Source organism: Artemia franciscana, unplaced genomic scaffold (assembly GCF_032884065.1).
Source record: "Artemia franciscana unplaced genomic scaffold, ASM3288406v1 PGA_scaffold_238, whole genome shotgun sequence".
Lineage (NCBI taxonomy): Eukaryota > Metazoa > Arthropoda > Branchiopoda > Anostraca > Artemiidae > Artemia > Artemia franciscana.
In genome coordinates, this window is record NW_027062653.1 from 6,237 (window position 1) to 13,218 (window position 6,982).

Sequence of the window (6,982 nt, forward strand, 5' to 3'; positions counted from 1 at the left end):
GAATGTTGTATATTCGCAAGTTTTACGTAGTTAAAACCATATATATATATATATATATATATATATATATATATATATATATATATATATATATATATATATATATATCTATATTCACAGGTGGGACATAGGGACACAACTACAATGGCGCGTAACTATTATGGCGCGTAACGACTTACGCGCGCGGGGGGGCTTGGGGGGGGGGCGCGAAGCGCCCCCACCAACTAGGTGTTGGGGTGGCGCGAAGCGCCACCCCAACAGCTAGTATATATATATATATATATATATATATATATATATATATATATATATATATATATATATATATATATATAAACAATGCAATTACTCCTTAGAAAGGGGAAGGGAGGAAATGGTGTAATTGATTCTCTTGAAATGTGCTAATAAAAATTACATAAATCAAATGATGTTTCTTGTCAATCCTATATTTCTTGCGTAATTTTTCTTGCATCATAAACACCAATTACGATACAACCACTATTGAGGCAAACATGTATTTATGCTCATAAGCATGACATTACCCACGACTTTCTCGCAAAATTAAGGCTCTTAGCTAATTTTCTGAAACTTCTGACCTGTATAGATCGTTTTTTAGGCCAGAAAATCCCAGGATACTAATTTTCCCGAAATGTTTTCAAGAAAAAATACATAAATAAATATATACTTTTTTAACTTTAACAAAATTTAAAATTCTTTGGGTGTGGTTAATCCACATTGTATTTAAGCAAAACATAGGGAAAGTTGCTGGGCTCACGCCTAATCTTACAAACTCATATACTTAAAAACTTAAATTAGATGGTTACAGGTCACTACAGAGCTTGTGAAATACGCACAATTAGTTGGAGCGTTTACAATATTTTACAAGAGTTGGAAATTGTATGACCGGATGTAGAAAGAAAAATTCAGTGGAACTAACTAAAAGATTGAGTCTGATGATAATTGAGATAATTTTTGTTCTGGTACAATTTTTGTATCTGGTGTGTCCAATAAAAAAAAAAAGTTAAATTATCGGTTCTCAGAGTCACATACGATGTTCGGTAAATTAAATGGACAGTCGGAAGATATAGTCGTCAATTCCTATAGTGATCAGACTTACTTACAAAGTAATTTAGTTACTAAAAAAGAAGTTAACTATTCAGAGACAGTCATTACACTATGCTTTTATGGAGATAATTTCCCTACCCGTCAGCTCGGGTTAGAATAGGAATAGCTAAGGAAGACGACGAAGTTCCGAGAAAAACAATAAAGGTAGGCTTAGTACCTACTCTTGCAGAAAATGTTCTCATGAGAGGGGAGTTTGGACATATCAGAAATTTCCAATCCCAAGAAGTGACTTCTATTATAGTGGGGGATGTGGAATTGGCCAGACAAACTTGTATAGAAAATGAGGTATAATAATTTCTTTTTCGGAAAACTTTTTGGAATGTAACAAACTACAAACTTAATAACAAACCTATTTTTGCACGGTGGATATTTCGGGCGTATTTGACAATGTCGTCCATTCGCGAAGAATTCATTGCCTAATTTGAGTAGCCATTGATTCTGTCATAAAGGTTCTCCAATATTGGTATTGAAATTCGTTTGTTCGGTTGAAATTGATATCAGATATATCTTAGCCAATCACAGTATAGAAGGGAGTCAGGCAAGGGGGTCTACTATCCATTTATATTTCTAAGTGTGTTTGCTGATTGTCTGTAAATGTTGTCTCTTACTACGTTTTTTAAAAATGCTGGTGTTAGTTATATTGCTAATGCTGATGACCTACTAATAGTTAGACATACTAGATTGAGTTTCGATAATAATATGCACGGTCTGACTGATTCTCTGGGCAACGTGGAACTTTCTGTAAATGTTTCTAAATGCCAGTTTCTTTGTTTTAATACTGCTCAATTTTGTTTCGAAAATCAAATGGCTTTGCATCACTTTTCTTTATTATTTTGGCTACATCCTCGTATTAGATAAGAGCTAGTGCTCTAGAGTTATCGAGGTTTGTGTAAATAACAATAATTTTTGCTCTCCAGCAATACGGTTTCTTTCTGGTATCCAGCCTTTAATATAGAATTAAGACATTCATCAGTTAAGAAGAGGCTATTTTAAATACTTAAAATTTTTATTATATCTATCAAGATGGTATTTACCGTTATCTACCAAGATGGGTGGTATTATATTTACTAAGATAGCATGTATCTACCAAGATGATACTAACCGAACTTTTTTTGGACTACCCCCCTCCCTCTCCACTGGTGCTGCTTGACAAAACCTCTAAAGATCTGAGGGCTGATTCCCCAGCAAGGATGACCGCCAGTCATCTTCTCGGTTAGTTAATCCCTGATCTAAAAAAGTGGGTATAGTGTGGACTTAGTTGACACTATGACGGCTCCTTCTCTGCGAAGTGCCATAGTGGAAAAAGAATACATTGTGCCCAAATCTCTCCTTATTTAGGCAGCGCTATTGCACGACCTATGATTTACTTTAACGAAGCAATTCCCTTGAAGCTATTTTGCTTTCTTATGTCTCCTTTCAACTTTCATGTATTTTCCCATACAATTGAAAAGTTCCACTCTATATTAAAGCTCAAAAGACCTTAATGCTCAAATATCAAATCATCGAATCATCTATACGCCCTTGTGTCGTTGATCCCTTTTTTGGCGATAATTGCGTTAATTTTGGCCACTTCTCTTTGGGGGGGGGCATCTCCTGCATAAACTGAAAAAATGTTTTTTGAAAAGGCTGGTCTGGACATTAGAGTCATATCTCCAAATATCTTTCCCTCGTAGAAGATATCTCAATAGCATTGGAATTACTTCTTATTACCAAAATTGGTCAACTTCTCAAAACCTATAACCTAGTCGTGACAGACAAAATATAGACACTTTAAAACGGCAAGAAACTTATTACTAGTTTTCTTGAATGTATGAAAAGGACTAAAGAAAAAACCGACAAAAATCCTAAATCATACTACTCTTAGGGCGGGTTCTGTTTGAGGTCTTGACCAATGACTGTGATTCGCCCAATGTCTCAATTACATGAATATGAGAATCAATGGGGCCTTAGCAAAACCGTTAGCTCAGTACCCACTTTTGCCGTTTGGATGTGTCACTGTCCGTTCGAATTTTTACCCTTATTTTAATTTGTTGCTTTTCATAAGAGATTGATACGGCAAAGGGAGTAACGAGCTTGAATTTACACTCCGCTCAAAGTAATGGAAAAAGATATTTAATTGATTATGAAGTCCATGCTTGAGCACTAACTTTAGAGAGGGAATTAGATTATGAAAAGGATTTTTCTCTGATAATTCGGACCATTGGTCCAATACTTGTTAAAGAAAATAATCTATCCCATAGTAACAAAAAATAACACGTGTGATTTAACTGTCTACTTTTCATCATGAAACCACTAACAGTATATAGGACATCATACCATCTACTTTTCATCGTGAAACCACTAACAGTATATAGGACATTATACTACTGTCAAAGCCTAGTGATTGAAACTAAGAATAGAGCAATTACGTATATTTGCACTTAATGTAAGATCAAACGTTTTTCTGCCTAGCATGGAATCTGAAATTCAAATCCTTCACGGAAATGCAGGAGCAAACATAGAGTCAATACTGGAGCATGGTAGGCAAAATTCAAACAAATGATTGGAAAAAAAGATTGGAAGAATCAAACACGAGCACAAAACCGATATCCAAAAATGACACGATATCCAAATCATGATATCCAAAAATGACACTGAACCTCACAACAGCCCGGTAATATCGGTCGTTCGATATATCGGTCAGTCCCTAATTTTAGTAAATATAAGTTCAAATATATTTTTTGGGGTAATTCTAATTTTACATTTACAGAACTCTCTAACTTGGGTAGACATGGGTAGTAATTTGAAAATCCATTTGATGCCAATAGAACTCACTACTTAATTGATACTATTTACATGACTCTGTGTTTTGAGTGTTAACTGCGTTATACAATTAGTAAGGTGTCTCATACGCAATTAAAGCAATGCATAAATTGTCTTTCTCTTAGAAAAAGATAAACTAATTAATTGAAGCTGTTTATTTTTCAGGACTCAGAATTGGCTTGAATTGGCTTGTATTATATATATGTCGTATTCGAATAAGGTAAAGATGTGCCATGTAGCTAACTTGAATTTTTTTTGTAACTCTATTATTTTCCTTATTTTTAGGGAAATCTTGACAGGAACCTTTTCAATTTTTTTCTTTGAAATCAGTTTTTTAGAAATGAAGTGAAATTTCATTTCTTTTGAAATGAAAGTCTTTTCTTTAACTCTGATCTTAATTTAAGGATATTCTGCGGTATATTGAATCCTTATTCCATCTCCTGTTTTGTTTATTTAATTTTCTAAATAGTTAAAATGCAATATAAAGATTGATTGTACATTCAGCAAAACAGGCTATTCCAAAAAGGGTTGTGAGTAGAGAAAATTACATTTGCCAAAATCACCAAAAACCAAAATCAGGAAATAAAATGATCAACAAAACTCTGTGTAAACAGCTAATGCACCATGTTTTTTGTAGGTGTAATTAAAGGACTGAATTTTCATTCATTGATTCAATGCTCAGCTAAATTGGCTATTGATAGAGGAACCTCATAATGAAACTTTCTGACTCCTTCCGTTGAAATCTAACTCTGGTCTTAATTTAAGGATATTCCACATTATATAAAACATGTTTTTCATCCAACGATTTTTATTTAATTTTCTAGATTGTTCATTCATCAAAACAGGCTATTCCAAAAAGGGTTGCAAGTACAAAAATAACATTGTCCAAAATCACCAAAAAAGTGGAATTGAGAAATAAAATGATCCTTACAATTTCTATGTGCTGTTCAATTACTTTGTGGTTATTAAAAAAATATTTAATTTTACGCTTATTTTTTCAAGATAATTCCAATTGTATACTGAAAGTTACTGATGTCACAACTGGTGTAAGACTATGAAAAGTCCTATATATTCGTTTATTGTTGTCAGGCTACATACTCACTTCTGACTCCGATAGAAACTCAGCACAGACAGCTACTGCATCCTGTTTTTGTATAATAAAAGGATTCACATTCAATTTTCTGCATTCTGTTTTCAAGACTGTTGCAAAAGTAAAGAATAAATTACTAATCGAAAAAAGTAGAATTATTTTCATATAAAGTTTAGCAATCGAACAAAATATCCACTAAATATATAACTGAAAATATTGAAGAGAATAGAAAAAAAGATATTAATAAACATAACAAAATGCAAATCAAGATGACAAACTAATTTACTTTTGTTAAAAAAAATACAGGCTAAATTCATGGATCATTACTCTGGCTAACTCTTCAGAATATTTGGACACCTAGTTTAGTCTAGCATTTCGATATACTCTAGAGAACAAGCTCTGTTTTAGTTTATATGAATGGAATTTAACCATAGAATTTGAACATAGCCAACTCTTTCGGTCGTAAAAATTGAAGCCTAAATTTCTATATGGTTTGGAATACATATTAATCATATGCGTGTTCAACCTTTTGTGTAATCTCTTACTAGGTGGCTTCTACCGCTGCAGCCCGGATTTTTCCAAAGTATTTACTTTGGTAAAACCTAAATAGGGCTGTATTAGCTTAGTGGTACCACAAACAATTTAGCTCAGTCTTGATACAATTTTTTTTTCTAGTGCGAAACGGCTCAGTTGCAATAAATGCAAAATCATATATTAACATCATATCGGCTGGAACATTGGCTAAAAGGAATTGGTCAAAATTGGTGTTGAATTGGGAAAACATATTTTATTTAAATACGATTTTTGACAAATCGGTTAGAATTTAATAGGTATAAAATGTATAGTATATGTTTTAGGCTTTAGAGAGTTGAATGATAAGGTTGTTATAAAGATACATAAATCCCGGGGAACGAATTGCTTCCTGGGAAAGTCATTAACTTGTTCCTATAGAAATTAAAGCCGTTTTCTACTAGTAAATGAGACTTAACATTATAATGTTAAGTTAGTGTGCATTCATTCAGTTTGGGGCTTATTATTTAAAGTTTTATTTTCATTCTGTTTTCTAACTTGATTTTCTTTTTTCTTTTTTTTTTTCATGTCTATTGTTGTTTGCTGTGCTATCCACAGTGATAGACAACACGCTATCTACAAATGATTTATATTAGACTGGGGTTTTTGTCTACAATTGATGCGTATCAGGGAATTGATTACTTCCTGATAAGATCATTTCCTTAGTACTATTAAAATGGTTTTTCACCCATACGTGATTTCTAATATTTAATTTTAGGCTAGGGTGCTCTCACCTAGCTGGGGCTTATTATTTAAAAGTGATTTTTTTTTTTAATATGTTTTTTTTTAAGTCCAATGTTGTTCGTTGTGCTATCCACATTGATTGGTGGCACACTATCTTAAAGTGATTTATAAATGACTGTATTTGAAATTTTCAAATTAATAATAAACAATTTATCAATGACAAATCTTAGATTGTTATTAGGCTTAAGATGCACTTTAGCTTATGTGTAATTTCTGCTTGTGTAAGCAAAAAAAATAGAAGATTGGTTAAAACTAGAGGAAACTTGATCAACAGTCTACTGCACCTGGCAGGTGCGTTCTCAAGATGAACGGCTTTTGGTGTTCTCAGAAGAAAAACAAGAAACTGGGGAAAAATTTATAGATTGCACTTGATCGTGTCCACTTTTGTCTTGTTTCTTTTGTTATTAGAATAGATCTCAACGCGTTTTTCAGATGTTTCTTTTTCCGGATTTTTTTAAAGACTATAACATAAGCATCTTGTACTATATGAATATAAGCACACCATTATACCTCAAGGCAAAAATTATCTTGCCTTGCTATTATCTTTAAAGGTTTCAGGACGAAAATTGCTTTTATATTAATGTCGTTGGTACCGGAACACTAATGGTATAGCGCCACTAACAATGGTTCTCATTGCTTTTTTATTCTTCA

The 6,982-nt window shown here is 32.9% G+C and overlaps 1 long non-coding RNA gene across 1 annotated transcript; it reads left to right on the plus strand.

Annotated features, from left to right (window-relative positions):
• Positions 1-283: 283 nt before the first annotated feature.
• Positions 284-6,495, plus strand: LOC136041545 (uncharacterized). Its single transcript, XR_010621052.1, has 2 exons — positions 284-4,147; positions 5,693-6,495. It is a non-coding gene; the product is annotated as an uncharacterized LOC136041545 (long non-coding RNA).
• Positions 6,496-6,982: the final 487 nt, after the last annotated feature.